This window comes from Lampris incognitus, chromosome 19 (assembly GCF_029633865.1).
Source record: "Lampris incognitus isolate fLamInc1 chromosome 19, fLamInc1.hap2, whole genome shotgun sequence".
Classification (NCBI taxonomy): Eukaryota; Metazoa; Chordata; class Actinopteri; order Lampriformes; family Lampridae; genus Lampris; species Lampris incognitus.
This window is the reverse complement of record NC_079229.1, coordinates 7424476-7443308: the sequence shown is the minus strand read 5'-3', so window position 1 is coordinate 7443308 and position 18833 is coordinate 7424476. Positions and strand designations below refer to the sequence as shown.

General features: G+C 44.8%; 1 long non-coding RNA gene across 1 annotated transcript; it reads right to left on the bottom strand.

The window, feature by feature from the left end:
• Positions 1-373: 373 nt before the first annotated feature.
• LOC130129476 (uncharacterized) lies at positions 374-15693 on the bottom strand. Its single transcript, XR_008812064.1, has 3 exons — positions 15532-15693; positions 12187-12330; positions 374-627 (listed from the first exon to the last, which is right to left on the bottom strand). It is a non-coding gene; the product is annotated as an uncharacterized LOC130129476 (long non-coding RNA).
• Positions 15694-18833: the final 3140 nt, after the last annotated feature.

The following is an 18833-nucleotide window of genomic DNA, read 5'->3' as shown; positions in this document are numbered from 1 at the left end:
TATGCATGGAGAAGATTCAGTTTCACCACTTCCAAAGGAAAAGAAAATATTGACAGGGTGTATACAATAGTAGAAATAAAGAATCAGTGACTTTGAATCTTTTAAATCTATGTCCATGTAACACAAACCCCTTTGTATTTTGTGTGAACATCCCAAAATCAGGATTAAACCAAAGACGTAAAAACAAGTCTGTATAGGTTAAAGGAAGGGATGCACCGATACCACTTCTTTTATGACCAAATACAAGCACATTTGGGTACTTGCCGATAGTTGAGTACTGATATACGTACTTAATAATAATAATACAGTAATGACTTTGAAATGACATAATGACTTTGAAAACATGTTTTATTTTCATCAAACATTCCTCACTTTCTACTACTACAACTACTACTACTACTTTTGGCTGCTCCCATTAGGGGTCGCCACAGCGGATCATCCATTTCCATTTCTTCCTGTCCTCTGCATCTTCCTCTGTCACACCAGCCACCTGCATGTCTTCCCTCACCACATCCATAAATCGCCTCTTTGGCCTTCCTCTTTTCCTCTTCCCTGGCAGCTCCATATTCAGCATCCTTCTCCCAGTATACCCAGCATCTCTCCTCCACACATGCCCTCACTTTCTGACTGTAACAAATTAAATATACAATATTGACACTGATGCTGACATTTTAACATTCAACTTTGTGTTTCCCTGAACAAACATGGCACTGACTGTGTCTGTGTTGTGTACCAGCCCTGTCTTCTAAAGAAGTTTCTGAGGGGATTTCTGCATGCATATGGAGATATGCCAAGTGATAATGCAGTTGGTTATGCAGGGTTTGGAAACATAGGCTATATTAACTGGTACTGAATTAAATAACTAGATCGTTTTAACTATATAATAATAATAATAATTAAACTTATATAGAGCACTTTTTTAACACTCCAAGTGGCTTTACAATGAACAGGGTGAAAAAAGACAACAGATAAACATAACACAGACATACAGGGGTGGATGGGAAGGGGGGCTACGAGAGGGAGAAGCAGCAGCCACACACGACGCCAGCAGTACTCTCCCGACTTAGACAGATACAAAAGGGGGGAAAAACACCCATCATAAATCACATAAATCATAGATGAAGACTGAAGAGGTGAGTCCTAATTAATGACTTGAATGTGGGCAGATCGCAGCAGTGTCTCATGTGCTTGGGAAGGGAGTTCCAAGAGGAGGGGGCAGCAGGTCGAGTGCTCGGTCCTTAGTCTGCCTCAGATTAGGGGTGGATGAGAGGACGGTGGGGGGCACGAGAAGGCAATGGAGAAGAGGTGTGTCTTGAGACGGGATTGGAAGAGCGGGAGGGATTGAGTCTCTAGTGATTTGGGGAAGTGAGTTCCAGAGCTTGGGAGCTGCCCTGGAGAAGGCTCGGTCAACAAAGCCGCGGAGGTTGGACCTGGGGGTAGAGAGCAGGGAGGCTGAGGTGGATCTGAGGGACCGAGAGGGTTGGTAGGGGGAGAGGAGCTCAGTGAAGTATGGGGGAGCCAGTTTGTGAAGGGCTTTATAAGTAAGAACCAGGATTTTGTAATTGATCCGTTGGGAGATGGGTAGCCAGTGGAGGTCTTTTAGGACTGGGGTGATGTGGTGCCAGGATTTTGTGAAAGTTAAAAGTCGGGCGGATGCATTCTGGACCAATTGGAGTCTCTTGATAGAGCTAGCACTGATGCCATAGAGGCGTGACTTGCAGTAATCAAGGCGGGAGGAGATGAAGGCATGGATCAGTATCTCAGCAGCAGGGCATGTGAGAGAGGGTCTTATTTTCTCAGTGTTGCAAAGGTGGTAGAAGGAGGATTTGACCATTTGGTGGATATGTGGCTCAAGGGAGAGCACTCAAACAGAAGGCAGAACAAGGAAGAAAAAGCAGGTAAACTTCTCGCTCACTAGGCCAGGACAGCAGCTCTCTCAAGACTGATCCCCAGGAAAAAAAATCACCACTGGGGATTATTGTCTCTGGCCCAAAAATGGTGAATGACGTTTTTCAAAAATTTTATTCTGAAATGATTCCTCTGAATATTCACCTGAAGTCTGGAATGGCCACAACCCTCTGGAGCTGATCACATTTCTGAGAATCAGTGTCAATTTCGCCAATGAGCTTGGGGCCCCAATTTCAGCCAATGAAGTAAGGGAGGCAGTCAGACTACTGCAAAATGGTAAATCCCCAGGCCCGGATGGGTACATAGTATAGTTTTTATAAGGCATATTCAAATTTAATCTCTCCGCTTATAGCTGATGTTTACAATGAATCCTTCACTAATGGTCGACTACTTTCGAGTTTACCTGAAGCCACCATCTGTCTCTTACTAAAAAAAGATAAAGACCCTCTTGAATGCAACAGTTACAGGCCCATATCTCTCTTAAATGTAGACCAAACGATTCAAGCAAAGGATTTAGCTTCACATTTACAACAGGCCCTACCAAATTTGATTTCAACAGACCAAACTGATTTTATGATCAGAAGGAGCTACTCTTATAACACTAGAAGACTGCTCAATATAATCAGCTCCCCCAACCCTGACATTACTGAGGTGGTAATATATTTAGATGATGAAAAAGCGCTCAACAGGGTTGAGTGCAGATACCTTTAATATATCTTAGAAAGGTTCAGTTTTAGCTCAGACTTTATTACAGGGATTAGACTACTCTATGAAGCTCCTGTTGCTTGTGTTCTCACCAATGACATGGGGTCTCCCCCCTTTAGTCTCCACCATGGCACCAGACGGGGGCTCCCTCCCTCTCTCCCCTCATATTCACTATTGCCATCAAACCCCTAGCCATTTGGCTTCGAGAGCAGAGGAGGTTTCAGGGCATCACCAGGATGGGTATCACTTACAAACTGTCCTTATATGCAGACAATCCGCTTTTATATGCCTCCAACCCAATTTCATCCCTCCCGGTTATCAAAGACATTCAATTCGGCAAATACTCCGGATATAAGTTTAATTTCCAGAAAAGTGAACTCCTCCTCATCAACGCTTTGTCCAAGAAAATGCCAAAGTCCGTCCTCCCATTCAGAGTAGTCTCTGAAGGCTTTAAATACTTGGGAGTGTTTATCACCACCTCATTTAAAGACCTTTTCGCAAAAAACTTTCAAACCCTTGTCAATAAATGTAAACTTGACATAATTCACTGGTCCTCTCTCTCTCCCCTTGTCCTTAATTGGCCGTGTCAACCTTGTAAAGAGGCTGACCCTCCCCAATTTCCTATATCTACTTCAACCCATTCCAATTTTTATGAAAAAGTCTCTTTCATCAACTTGATCAGATGGTGTCCTCATTCCTATGGGCTAATAAACCGCCACCCATTAAAAAATCCATTTTACAACTCCCCAGAAAGTGAGGTGGTCTGGCACTGCCCAATTTTATTCAGTATTACTGGGCATGCAATATGGGCAAATTACACTGTTGGATCGATAACAGGGCTAAGACACGTCCCTTATGGGCCCAAATGGAGCTACTGTCTTCAAAGTTCTCCCTCCAGTCTATCATTACTGCACAACTCCCCCTTAAAATTCATAATATTTCCCAAAATCCAGTCGTTACCAACTCAGTTAATAATAATAATAAATCAATCTTATATAGCGCTTTTCAAGTACTCAAAGTCGCTTTACAATAAATGGAGTGAAACAAGACGACAGATGAACATGACACAGACATACAGGGGTGGTTGGGAAAGGGGGCTACGAGAGGGAGAAGCGGCAGCCACAGACAACGCCAGCAGTACTCTCCGACTTGGACAGATATAAAGGGAAAGAAAAGCAAACATCATAAATCACATAAATCACAGATGCAGGTCAAGCGCTCAGTCCCCAGCATGCCCCAGACCAGGGGTGTATGAGCGGACGGGGGGGGGGGGGGGCACGAGAAGGCAATGGAGAAAAGTTGTGTCTTGAGACGGGATTGGAAGAGTGAGAGGGATTCTGAGTCTCTAATGATTTGGGGAAGTGAGTTCCAGAGCCTGGGAGCTGCTCTGGAGAAGGCTCGGTCACCAAAGCCACGGAGGTTGGACCTGGGGGTAGAGAGAAGGGAGGCTGAGGTGGATCTGAGGAACCGAGAGGGTTGGTAGGGGGAGAGGAGATCGGTGAGGTAAGGGGGAGCCAATTTGTGAAGGGCTTTATAAGTAAGAACCAAGAGTTTGTAATTGATCTGGTGGGAGATGGGTAGCCAGTGGAGGTCTTTTAGGACTGGGGTGATGTGGTGCCAGGATTTTGTGAAAGTTAAAAATCGGGCGGATGCGTTCTGGACCAATTGGAGTCTCTTGATAGAGCTAGCACTGATGCCATAGAGGAGTGACTTGCAGTAATCAAGGCGGGAGGAGATGAAGGCATGGATCAGTATCTCAGCAGCAGGGCATGTGAGAGAGGATCTTATTTTTGCAATGTTGCAAAGGTGGTAGAAGGAGGATTTGACCATTTGGTGGATATGTGGTTCAAGGGAGAGGGTGGGGTCAAGGATCACACCAAGGTTGTGTGCCTGGGGGGAAGGGGAGACAGTAGTGCCATTGATGGTGAGTGCAAAGTTGTTGATTTTGCTGAGAGTGGACTTGGAGCCAATGAACAGGAGTTCAGTTTTGTCACTGTTGAGTTTGAGGAGGTTTTGCTGCATCCAGACTTTAACTGCAAACAGACAGGAGTCGATGTGAGAGAGGGGTGGATTGTGAGGGGATTTGGTGCTGAGGTATATCTGGGTGTCATCAGCATAACAGTGGAAGTCCAAGTTGAAATGGCAGAGAATCTGACCGACATCTTTCAATCTGGTGAGCAGGATGATGTGGCTCACAGTATCGAAGGCTGAACTCAGGTCGAGGAGGATGAGGATGTTAAGGGCTCCAGTATCAGCAGAGATGAGGAGGTCATTAAGTACTTTAAGGAGTGCAGTTTCAGTGCTGTGGAGTGGGCGAAAACCAGACTGGAGGGGTTCAAGTAGGTTGTTGGAGTGTAGGTAGGTTTGGAGTTGTGTGGCGACAATGCGTTCCAGGGTTTTAGAGAGCAAAGGGAGATTGGAAATTGGCCGGTAGTGGTTGAGGCAGGATGGATCAAGACCAGGTTTCTTGAGAATTGGGGTGACAGCTGCAGTTTTGTAGGAAGAGGGGACAATTCCATGGGACAGTGAGGAATTTAAAAGTTTGGTGAGATAGGGGCATAGGGCAAGGAGGCATTTCTTCAGTAGGGGGGTGGGGAGAGGATCAAGGGAGCAGGTTGTGGATTTTGATGAGCTGATGAGTTCAGAGATAGTGGTAGGGGCAACTGGAACAAACCGGGAGAGGCGGCGATCAGGGGGAGGGGTATGGAGGTCAAGAGGAATGGGGAGAAGAGGGGCCGGAGTAGGTGCTGCTGAGTCAGACGCAGGGGACAGTGATTTGTTGATAGCGGCAATTTTGTCTGCAAAAAAATTGGAGAAATGAGTTGCATTGCTCAGCAGTAGAGTTGGAGAGGGCATCGGCACGGGGCTTGAGGAGGTTGTTTACAGTGGCGAAGAGGGTGCGGGGGTTGTGGTTGGAATCATTAATGATGGTGGAAAAATAGGCAGACTTGGTGGCGGTGAGGGCATCTTTGTAGGCAGAGAGGTGGAGGTTGTGGGCTTCTTGATGTACAGTGAGAGATGTTTTCTTGGCAAGCCGTTCCAGTTGGCGGGCAGTCTGTTTCATTGTGTGGAGCTCAGGTGTGAACCAGGGTGCAGAGGTGTTGAAGGAGATTGTTTTTGTTTTGAGAGGGGCCAGTGTGTTGAGGGAGGCAGACAGGGTGGCATTGAGGTGATTGGTGAGATCGTCAGGTAAGGTAGAGGCTGGTTCCAGGGGGAGAGCAGAGGAGAGCAGATCAGAGAGTTGGAGGGGGTCAATAGATTTAGTATTGCGGAATGTTATTTCTCTGAGGAGGTGTGGCCGAGGAGTTGGGGATGGAATAGTGAACTGGATGAGATTATGGTGTGACAGAGGAAATGGGGATGGATGGATGTTGTGTATCGGTAGATTGACAGAGCAGACCAGGTCAAGGATATGGCCTTTGACATGGGTGAGGAAAGTGACGTGCTGGGTGAGGTTGAAATTGTCCAATAGAGTGATGAATTCTGATGCAAACTTACAGGTGGGTAAATCAATGTGGATGTTAAAATCACCAAGCAGTAGTAAGTGTGAGGAGAGAGATGAGGCTATTGTGAGGAATTCAGAGAGGTCAGACAGGAAAGATGGATTTGGTGTGGGTGGCCGGTAGAAGAGAATGACAGCCATTGAGCAGGTTTTAAAAGCGAGGAATTCAAATGATGAGACGGTGGGGAGTGAGAGCTCAGTGTTCCTGAAGTTCTGATTGAACACGGCAGCAAGACCACCTCCACGACGGGAGGGATGGGGTCTGCAGATGTAGCCAAAACCGGGGGGGGATGCTTCGTTGAGGGAGAAAAAGTCGCCAGGTTGTTGCCAGGTTTCAGTGAGCAGGAGAAAGTCAAATGAATTATCAGTGATTATTTCATGTAGGATAAGGGCTTTGTTATTTAGTGATCGGGTGTTAAGGAGGGCAAGGTTGATGGAATGAGAGGGCAACGTAGTGGGGGCATGCTGGAGAGGTCTGAGGTTGTCCAGGTTAGTAGTGCGGGGGGGTGCAGTGGAGGGGGGAGCGATGGGAGCATACGGTTTGGATGTGGGATATCGTATCGGGGTTAGTGGAAGGATGTAGATGACGGGAGTGTCTGGGGCCGCGATGAAGATAACGGTGACAGCGGAGGATGCCAGCAGACAGAGCAGAGGTGCATGCAACAGAGGATAGCCGGTAGTTTTTGTTGAGGGACAGGAGTTCATCAGGAGAGTAGTGTAAGGGAGGAGGAGGGAAACTAAACAGGGGACAAAATAAAAAGGGAAACCAGGGTATTCTGTGTAGTCGTAATAAGGGGGGTAACGTAAGTAAAAACAGAAGAGGGCAGAGTGTTGGTTCCATGAGACGGGTAGGTTAATAACGTTGGAAACGTAAGAGGGATAGCGCAGAACACGGATGGGATGAGGTTAGCTACTCACGATCCGGGATGCAGCGTTCAAGTCAGGTAACTGTGAGGCCTACAGCGCAGCCAGATCCAACCTCAAAAAGGGCATCAGAACAGCCAAACATAAATATTCCCTACGAATAGAGGACCACTTTCACAATAACTCTGATCCTCGGCGAATGTGGCAAGGCATTCAGTCTATCACATACTACAAAAGCTCTAATCGCAGTCCCACTGTCCATGATGCCTCCCTACCAGACAAGCTAAATCATTTCTATGTCCGCTTCGACAAGGACAATACTGACCCAGCCACAAAAATCCCCTGCCACCCAGAAAACCAGGTGCTCACTCTATCAGTCGCAGAGGTCAGAGAATCACTGCTTAGAGTGAACACACGGAAGGCTGCCGGACCAGACGGCATACCGGGTTAGGTCTACCGGGAATGTGCCGACCAGCTGGCTGAGGTCTTCACACCTGTATTTAACCTCTCACTGTCCCAATCTAAAGTGCCGGCATGCTTTAAGACCACCTCTATCATTCCTGTCTCCAAGAAACCAACATCCACATCTCTGAATGACTACCGACCCATAGCACTCACCCCCATTGCCATGAAGTGCTTTGAAAGACTGGTTCTGGCTCACATCAAACACATTATCCCCCCCACATTCGACCCACATCAGTTCGCCTACCGTCCCAAAAGGTCTACTGAGGATGCCATTGCCACTGCCCTGCACGTTGCTCTGACCCACCTTGAACTTAACAACACATACATCCGGATGCTGTTTATAGATTACAGCTCTGCCTCAACACTATCATCCCCACCAAACTAACCACCAAACTCCTCTCCCTTGGCCTCAACCCCTCCCTCTGTAACTGGATCCTGGACTTCCTGACCAACAGACCTCAGTCTGTTAGGTTAGGTGACCACTCCTCCTCCACCCTGACCCTTAGCACAGGTGCCCCTCAAGGCTGTGTTCTGAGCCCCCTCCTTTTCTCCCTCTTTACCCACGACTGCCTGCCAACTCACCCTTCAAATGTTATAGTTAAGTTTGCAGATGACACCACAGTCATTGGCCGTATCACCAACAATGACGAGATGGCCTACAGAGACGAGATTGAGCACCTCACATCATGGTGTACTACCAACAATCTTGTCCTTAATGTGCAGAAGACAAAAGAGCTGATTGTGGACTTCAGGAGGTCTAGAAGCTGCAGCCACTCCCCCATACACATCAATGGGGTGGAAGTGAAGCATGTTTTCAGCTTTAAATTCCTTGGAGTCCACATCAGCGAGGACCTTTCGTGGACATTAAACACCCAGGCCCTTGTGAAAAAGGCCCAACAACGCCTGCATTTCCTGAGGAGGCTGAGGACCGCCCGTCTACCCCCCCAAAATTCTCACCAACTTCTACTACTGCACCATAGAGAGCAACCTGTCATCTGCATCTCAGTAGACCAGAAAGCTCTGCAGCGGATCGTCAAGGCGGCCCAGCATATCACCGGTACCCAGCTCCCAGCCATAAAAGACATTTATCACAAACGCTGCCTTCGAAGGGATCTGAGCATCAGCAGAGATGCCACCCACCCCAACCATGGACTGTTGTCCCCCCTGCGCTCTGGGAGGTGCTACAGGAGCCTCAGAGCCCACACTACCAGGCTCAAAAACAGCTTCTTTCCACAAGTGGTTGCCCACCTGAACCTGGCTACCCACTGAATGTCTGTAGATATTTTTAAATATTTTGTACTCCAGCTCTCTTTTAACTTATTTTTAGCTTTTGGTCTTCATGTGTGTATATCTCATATTGTGTTTGCTGTGTTTGTCTGTGTCTGTCTTGCATTGTTTGGTGAAGCCACAGCCCTCATTTCATTTTTAACATGTGCCTGCACATTGTTTTTAATGACAATAAATTGAATTGAATTAAACTGAACTGAATTGAATACTCATGTTTTGGTCTTATCCAAAACTGTCAGATTTCTGGTGTCAAATTTTTTAACACACTTGGGACAATATTTGGTATGACCTTTAAGCCTGAACCTCTTACAGCCCTATTTGGAGTCCCACCATCTACAGTACCCAATTTGTCTTTGATAAAACAGTACATCTTGGCCTTTACAACTCTTTTAGCTAGATGCCTCATTTCATTTAAGTGGAAATGTGCCCCCCCACCCCCTCACACAATAGCTAGCTCAAGGGGATAGTCGCACATCAAACTTGAAAAAAATAATTTCAATTAAAAAAACCCTTTGACATGACCTGGAAGCCCTTTATCAAGTATTTGAACATGGCTACCATTCACCCAGATAACAACTAGATGCCCCCCCCTTTTTTCTTTTTTTTGCATGTGTGTGTGTGAAATGAACTTATTTTTCTCCCTCTTAAGTTTTTTTTTTTTTTCTATAGCCAGTGGGAAGAATTTGGGTGGGAAATTTTATTGGGTTAATAGGTATAATGTTAGGGTTTTTGGAAGACCCCAAGCGCACGAAACCAGACAGAGATGGGGTTAGCCGAAAACTGGCGTACTTTATTCCTTACGCGTACAAATAGTCAAACATAGGAAGGCAATGAGCGACAAGGAAAAAACGGAAAGTCCAAGGGGGAAAAAAACCCGCGGGTAATCCAAACGGGAATACGACAGGATACTTCCACGGGGAAACTTTGCAAGGGAAAAACATGAACCAAGGGCTGGGATGAGTTCGTAGCGAAAATGACCGTGAGAGGAGAGTGGCCGCTACTTCGGGGAGGTTACAACACGAACTGACAACGGGCACATGGGAGGCCACCAAACTTAAGCCCAGCCCTGATGACTAAGCCCGGCCCTGACGAGCCGATTGGCTGCCGGCGCGGGGTGGGCGGGCCACGGCGCGGGGTGGGCGAGCCATAACATATAATGAGTGTACCTATTTGCCTTTCACTTGGTGTTTTTCTCTTGTAACAAGTGGGTGGGAGGAATTACTGGGCTAATGGATATATAAAAATTGGGTAAGAATTCATTGGAATAGGGACTGATTACTGTACTTGTTGCTGCTTTTTTCCCCACTGTTTGTATACCCCACTATAATAGGTTCTGTTTATATATGTATGAAACCAGTTCAACTGGACATTTTGTATATATAACAATGTTTTCTATGAAACACTGGTTCAAAAATCAAGTAAAAAAAAAAACAAACAAAAAAAAAAATGCTCTACCCTGCCCACGTGCCTGGGCTGTCTGCACTCATCCAAGTTACACACGCTTGTAATTTTGTCATTTCTTGCTCTGTTTGGACAAACGATTAATCAACGCGTTCGTCTGCTTCTTGACCGTCGCTCCGCGTCATCTATCTGGCTCCATCTCTTCTTCTTCCCATACGAATGGTGAAAAAGGCACTGCTCACTTTTCACAATTTCTGCAGGAATTGTCTAGTCAGGTAATGGAATAGTTTTACGAAAATGTACAAGTAGTAGTACATGAGGACAGTATCGGACCAATACCCGATAGTGGTATCAGTGCATCCCTAGTTAAAGGTTGTCCAAAAAAACTTTTTTTCATGTTTTCTACTTGAAAGCCGTTATTATATAAGGTCCCTTACTGTCCTGTGTTTTCCACATTGCGCTGGGGTTTCTGGCTGGGGAGAGGCACACTCTTTGGTTCTTTCCATACATCCTCTTCACAGACAATGAGGTCTGGGGACACAGACCTGTAGTATCCCTCATAGTCTTGCTCCACCACATCCATCTTCCCCGCAACAGGGCTTGAGGTCTTGAGTGGTCTAAGGTCTTTAAATAGGTTCTCCATCGCTACCATGAGGAAAAATATCACTTATCTACAAACAAATAATGACTTCTCGAAAAAGATAGCACTTTTCCAAACTGATGTCGTTAATCATGTTGTATGAGTCTGAGTATACTTCACATGTGTAAATTTTTTACCAATGTGATCTTGGGAGTATTTGACTTGATTCTAGGGTCATCCCCTTTAGAAATCTAGAAAGGCAAAGACACATCGGGCTTACTGAAAATGTGATCTAGAAAGGCTCATCTTGCCTACCTTTTGATATATGAGGCCTTCTGAATCTGGACTAAAATTTTGACAACAGTAAAAAATAAAGGGCTGAGTTACTTGGTCATTCATACCCAAAGATCTAACAATGGTGAGAAATAATTAATAGGGATGGGTATCTGTGAAGGTAATTTTCTGCCATATAATCATATATGAAATGCATATGATGTTTGTTTACTTTTATCACTGACCATGTATGACCTATGCCATGTTTAACTTGTTTAAACATGGCATAGGTCATACATTGGCCCTGTCGAGTTTTGTTTGTGCTGCTTGTTGTGTGCTGCGGTAGTGCAATATAGATAGGGTGTTATGTGCACCATGCTTGTTGATATATTTTGTTTTTATTTCTATTTCTTATTCATCTTTTATTTCCATTTGTTTCTGTTTCTATTTTCTTATCTTGTATCTTGTTAGTTTTTAGTTATTAGAGCGTGAGTGTCTGTAATAGAACTCAATTTCCCCTCGGGGATAAATAAAGTATTCTGATCTAACTTTAGTCTATATTGCTTAGATAGTATTTAATATATTTGAGGCGTTGAGAAATGCCTTTGTAGCATTAGCAACCCACTTCCATGTTTTGGTACAGTTGTTGACACACCTGATGTGAACTGTACCCGAGTACACATGAACCATACTCAAGACCACTTTTTCCAAGCAGGCCCATCCTTGTCCGGGTACAACACACAGTGTTCACACTACTCAAACGAACTGAACTTTGAGGTCAAGTGTACTTGGACCCAGGCCCCTAGAGTCAAAGCACCCTGAGAGCAGGCTGTGTGTCTGTGTGTGTGTAAGAGGCAGAGGCAGGGAGAGCTGGCCTCACCCCTCGGCTCACACATACGGCAGGCTCCGAGAGAGAGATCTCTCTTGTGGATTGGGAATAGCAATAATGCACTATAAACTAATGTCTTAATATCACTGCAAATTAGAAACGGAGTTGGTGAAATAAAAGGTGCAAGATAACATTCATGTAGCCTAAATAAATACTAGGAAATGTGTTTTCTTAATTTCTCCAGTACCAGTAGCAGAACCGGTAACATCTGGGCTTATCAATACTACGGTCTTTAATAATTTAGCACCCAGCAGCATATAATCTGTACTATTTATTCATAGTCTGTGCACACGTCCCATGATGTGAAAGTACCTTTGGAAATTGTGGCTGCTTTTCAGCTACATGACCTGGCTGGGAGAATGATGAAGCTGCCTTCTTCAGTCCCCTTTTCTCCGAAATCTTGATGGTTTCAGGCACTTGGATTTGAGATTAGTAAATTATCATCTGAGGATGAATCTACAGAGAATGGAAAAGAAAATAAATAAATAAAAACTCGGTGCAGAACACTGAAAGAAATCTACTGAAATGGATAACATTGTGGCAGGATGAGGAAAAACACGACAACATCAACACTTTGTCACATACTCACCCAAGTAAGTCATCAAACAACTTAACATCTTGAAGTGTCACTTTTCCTTACCATTGTGAGGATGAACTGATAATGTCAAAGTTTCAATGCACAAACTTAATTAGGAAAACCAAAGTCAAAGATGAAAATGAACATTAGCATGATGAAATTAATCACTTTAATGGCAGGGTCGGGGAGGGGGCGCCACTTGATTTAAGAATTTCTTTATGTCATTACTCTTCTCTAGAATCTTGAGGAGTAAATGAGGAGAGGGTGAAAGTGACTGGGACAATGCCCTGGCCAATTCTCTGGTAAGGAGGGTACATGTTTTATTACATGAGAGATGAAATAAATATAACGTAGCACTCTTGGGAGCTAAAATGTAAAAATTAAAAATCTGTATTTCATACACTGTTTTTGCAGGAGCTTTTTGCACTCAGTCAAATCTGAGCCTACATTCTCTGCTTTCCGAATGAAGGAGGGTCACTCACACTCACAAATGCTGATTGGACTATAAAGTGAACTTCTAGAAATTCTTACATAGACTGCCATTTCGCTTTTTCCCCCCCAGAATATTTGGCAAGCCTAACTTATCTGTTGTGGGTAGTAGCGGGCTTTATTTTTGGTCTCGTCTGTTAACAACCAATAAGGAATACAAGTTAGTGGTGCTTTTAACACTATCTACATGGATAGTTATTTAGCTATCTTCTGTGCTTGACATGCGGTTTCAATGGCAATGTGTACTATTCACAGAGGATTTGGGAATGGCTGCAATCACAGCATCATAAGATGGCGACTGATATACTCTTAGGCCCAACCGTGCCTCCTTGATGGGGAGGAATGCTGGTTTGAACAGGGAGTCAAAGAGGCCATTTATGTGAAGAGGGAACGACCATCCCTGAACCGAGGGGGGTGGGATATATTATGAAAAGAAAAAAAAACAATAAAATTATAACTGACAATACGGCAGAGCGCAAAGATGTTGGAATAAATGTTAACAGATTACTTAGGTTACTTTATATACATGAGGTAGGTGGACATGACAGAATATACATGTATACAATATATACGGTGAGCTTAGATTTGTTTTTGACAATGATATGTTAAAACTGTTTAAACCACATGATAGATACATGCATCCATCCATCCATTATCCAAACTACTTATCCTGCTCTCAGGGTCGCGGGGATGCTGGGACCTATCCCAGCAGTCATTGGGCGGCAGGCAGGGAGACACCCTGGACAGGCCGCCAGGCCATCACAGGGCCCACACACACACATTCACACCTAGTGACAATTTAGTACGGCATAATTGTTATATTAATAATTTCGTAGCGGTGATTTTAAATTGTTTGAAAAACTAGTATTAAAGCTGTTAAAATGTTCATTTTGATAGTATTAGTATTTTGTAAAATATATAATCTAGTATTTGTAGGTAGAGTGGAAAGTTTACAAGATGGTTGTGAGACCAGCTATGTTATATGGTTTGGAGACAGTGGCACTGACGAAAAGACAGGAGGCGGAGCTGGAGGTGGCAGAGTTGAAGATGCTAAGATTTTCACTGGGAGTAACGAAGAAGGACAGGATTAGGAACGATTATATTAGAGGGACCGCTCAGGTTGGACGGTTTGGAGACAAAGCAAGAGAGGCAAGATTGAGATGGTTTGGACATGTGTGGAGGAGAGATGCTGAGTATATTGGGAGAAGGATGCTGAATATGGAGCTGTCAGGGAAGAGGAGAAGAGGAAGGCCAAAGAGGAGGTTTATGGATGTGGTGAGGGAAGACATGCAGGTGGCTGGTGTGACAGAGGAAGACGCAGAAGACAGGAAGAAATGGAAACGGATGATCCGCTGTGGCGACCCCTAACGGGAGCAGCCGAAAGTAGTAGATTTGTAGGTAGAGTGGATGTTGGGTGTTACAGGTACACTGCACAGGGACTGTTTCTGACACGTATGACTGTTAAGTGGAGTGACGGCCTGCGGGAAGCAACTGTTCTTGTGTCTTGTTTTGGCACACAGTGCTTTGTAGGGCCTATCAGAGGGGGAGGAGTTGAAACAGGTTGTGACCAGGGTGTGATGGGTCTGCAGTGATGTTGCCGGCCCGTTTCCCCACGCTGAACCTTTTAGTTAGACCTCGAACACATTAAGACAAGTTGAATCAGTTCCATCTGGATATGTTTATGGACAGACAGGTTTCATCACTCATCCAAGTGACCTCTTCAGTATCCCCACCCTTATAAACAATACAGTTGCATAACGAGCAGAACCGACGATCAGTTTCACATTTAACTATTTATAACTGGAGTTCATTAGTGACGAAACGTTTCTGTCAATAAACGTTGTATCGACGTGAACTGATTCAACTCCATTTGATTTTCTTACCCGGATTATTGAGCATGCACTAAAAACACATGGAGACATTCCCAGTTTCAAACTTGTCAATAAAAAACGCCAGCAGTTGCCCACCACATAAAGCCTGCTTGTCTCCCATTCTTCTAACTCAGTCCTTGGCTCGTCACTTAAACGTCTATCCTTACAATGGACGTTTAAGTGACGAGCAATCCCGGCAGCGGGACCACTGGTATAACTGCCTTCTTATAAGACGCCGATTTGTTCCGTTTACTCTTTGCATCGTCTGGGGTTTGTCTTTGTCTGTTATGGACCCTGAGTCTGCAATAAAGTTTTGAATTGAATTGCACAAAAAAGGACGCAGGTATTAAGTATGTATACATACACACACACACACACACACACACACACACACACACACACACACACACACACACACACACACACACACACACAAAGCGCTAAAGACTGACAGCCAGGGAACCGGGGGGGGGGGGGTTGACGTTTGTGTCAGTAGGAAAACCCGCACGGTCAACCAGCCTATTCTTTAATTCAATTTTAACTTTTCAACAAAACAAAACAAAACAAAACAAAAAAGGCTTTCATAGAAACATTTTCGAACGAAGTTTTATTTTTCTAGACGGGTTGAGCAACAACGACATGGTAAACGGTGGCGGGGGGAGGGGGGGCGATGCTAATGAGGCGTAACAAAACCAAGCTAGCGTCATGTTCACAACTTACCAGAGTCGGCTGTTTAGCCTCGTCTCCCCGCTGCGCTGGTCGCCACAGACGGTGTGTTCGCTAATGAAACAAATGCGCTGTCGTTCGACGCCAGTTTAATGTTACGAAAACACAAAAAATATAAATACAATAAAATCCCGAAGAGCAAACTCAAAAACTGAACTTCCCGCGAATCGACGAAAATGGCGTTTCCCCCCCTCCCAACAGCTGTTGGCGCGCTACTGCCACCTGGCGGACTGGAGGGCCAGCCGAGCTTCCTCCTCCTCCTTCTCCGCCGTACGTGAGGGCCAGCCGAGCTTCCTCCTCCTCCGCCGTACGTGTTCCTAATGTGGAGCCCTTGTCTGCACGTTCTACATTTATTAAACGGCCCATTTCCCCAAAGCTAAAAGAAACTAACTTTAAAGTCATTCACAAGGTTTACCCGGTTACAGATTTTCTTAAGCAAAGGTTTAAATTTGAAGTGGAGCCGTGTACATTTTGTAACGCAGCGGGCGAAACTTTAGAGCACGTGTTCTATTGCCCTGTGTCTAAAAGATCACGTTTCGGTTTAAAAGAAAAACTGTGTTATAGAGGAGCTCAAGGAGTCGCCGTGACAACTTGCTCTTTCGGCTACACAACGTGCACCATTTATTCCTTCCACCATTACAACAACCACGAAAAACCCGCGCAGCGGAAGTGTGTCACTGTAAACCCGAACCGAGGAAACAGCAGCTGTAAACTAACGTTCCTACCAGCTCAATAAGGGGAGTTATGTAGCCCCATAACCACTAGTGTATCATTTAAGCTAATTAACATTCCTTTCTTAGACATTTCTTTTTTTTACATGCATAACCTAAACTCGTCTATTTTTGATATGATTATCGTTATTCTTATGGGTAAATATATTCATTGTAAACTGAGAAATAGCAAGCCCTCTTTTGTTCGGTTTACACGCGATTTTCTCATCTCTTAAAAGAATGTAGACTAACAAAATAGTGTAACGTGCATGGATAAGAAGACACGATGGCCGCTGACTGGCAGGTCTGACCCTTTAGTCTAGCGGTTAGCGATGTAGGTTCGCTTCCCGGCCGCGGCAGCTCCTGTGGTTGCGTTGTCCCCCGAATTCGCTACAATAGCAAGAAAGACTTATGGGGATATATATCTCGTTTATTGTTGTTTTGATGTATGTCCCCATGGTTTAAGCCTTTTGCTTCTTCTCTGCCCAGTGATTTAGAAATGATTTTGCATATCCATCCATTGTCCAAACCGCTTATCCTGCTCCCAGGGTGGCGGGGATGCTGGAGCCTATCCCAGCAGTCACTGGGCGGCAGGTGGGGAGACACCCTGGACAGGCGGACAGGCCATCACAGGGCCCCAGGTCATCACAGGGCCGCCAGGCCATCACAGTACACACCATATTTTACCAAAAACAGCTGAAGCTCAGTAACTCTCCTAAAATTCACCAAAAACTGATTACAGTGCATCAAACATAGCACAAGTTGCAACTTGTGAATCCACAGTATTAGCACAAAATGGCGTCTGCACTCGGCAAAACAACGGGTTGTTTTTTAGTGGGGCCGCGTTCTCTCACACACATAGAATCGAGTAAATTTGGCGCTCTCTCTCTCTATGTAACCGGTTACTTTGTTGCCCGGTGCGGGATTCTATAAGGGGTGTGTGGCACCACAAGGCGACATCACTATCCGCTCGGCTAAAGGGTCAGACCCGTTAGCTAGGGGCTAACGTGTCTTATTAGTAGTTTACATATATATATATATTGTAACGTTCATGGATAAGAAGACACATTGAACAAACTCTATTCCCATCCAAAGAGGACAAGCTACGGAAAACTAATTTCAAATCAGGTGTCGGAATTCTCAAAGCAGTCGTACTTCGTGGGTTGATTGCCCCCCCCCAAAAAAAAATCTTTTATACGTATTTAATCACCTTTGAAAGTTGTTTACTTGTCCCAGCGTCTCAGTCTGCTCGCGACAATCAAACAAACATTAACGCTGTATTACTAACCAAACGTGACCCATTCTCACCCTTTTTGTCATTTAGTCCTCCTTTCTGCGATATCCTTTACTTCTTGCCCCCCACTCTCGTTTGGTTTCTGGACGTGGTTTAAATCTTTTTGTACCGCCACCTACTGGTTACATAAAAACTCTCTCAAAGTCAAAGTCTTGCATTTCTTTGCACCACCTGTTAATTTCAACACCGTCTGGGCTGTTATTTTCTATTCTCCTCTCTTTATTGAGCATTCTCTCGCCATTCACCCTCTATTCTCTGCACACTAAAACCCTCATTAGAAAGGCTGACCTGGTGACCTTTGAGCAGGGCGGGGTCAATAAGAGTGTGCCTGCTTGATTCCCCACACAGCGGCACGAGCCCGTGGAGGATTTCTGACCGTTTTAAACAAAACACACTGAACCGTTTCAGCACATTAAGTCATTTGTTTAGAGCAAAGTGACCCAACTTTAACCTTGTCCCCTGTGATGGACTGGCGGCCTGTCCAGGGTGTCTCCCCGCCTGCCGCCCAGTGACTGCTGGGATAGACTCCAGCATCCCCGCGACCCTGAGAACAGGATAAGTGGTTTGGATAATGGATGGATGGAGTACAAAATGTCAACAGTTACCCCCCCCCCCCACACACACACACACACACATAAAGCCTTTTTGTCTCCCACCCGGCAAAATGGACATGGGATACATGGCTATACGTTCTTTACCAAAGACATTATAGCAAAAGTCATGACCCCCCCCCATATATGGATGGATAGATAGATAGATAGATAGATAGATAGATAGATAGATAGATAGATAGATAGATAGATAGATAGATAGATAGATAGATAGATAGATATGGACGAATAAGAATCTCATTCATGGTTTATTAATGAATAATAAATACTCATCAAAGCCATTAGAAACATCATAAATAACTCAGCATGCTTGTTTAGCATCGTCAGTCCACCAGAAGCCAATGTAATGGCCAGGCAATTAGTAAAACAGCCAACGCTCTGTTAGAAAATACTTTTCATCATGGATTATTATGAGTGGCATTTTTGCCATATCTGATTTTTCTATCGAATCTTCATAGTCTCTTGTACGCAATAGCGTAACTATTCTAGAGAACTTCTCTCCAAAGATGTGTTCCTGTTTATCATTTTTTTGGGTTTAAACCCAAAAATCACAGAACCAACAGTGAACTTCATGTGGTCCACACACCCATCTCTCTCTACTGTGCTCCCCAGATTCCAAACTGTTCCCCTCAGCATCAGCGCTGTCCTGTGTTTTGTATTATAGTTGGGCTTTCTTTCAGT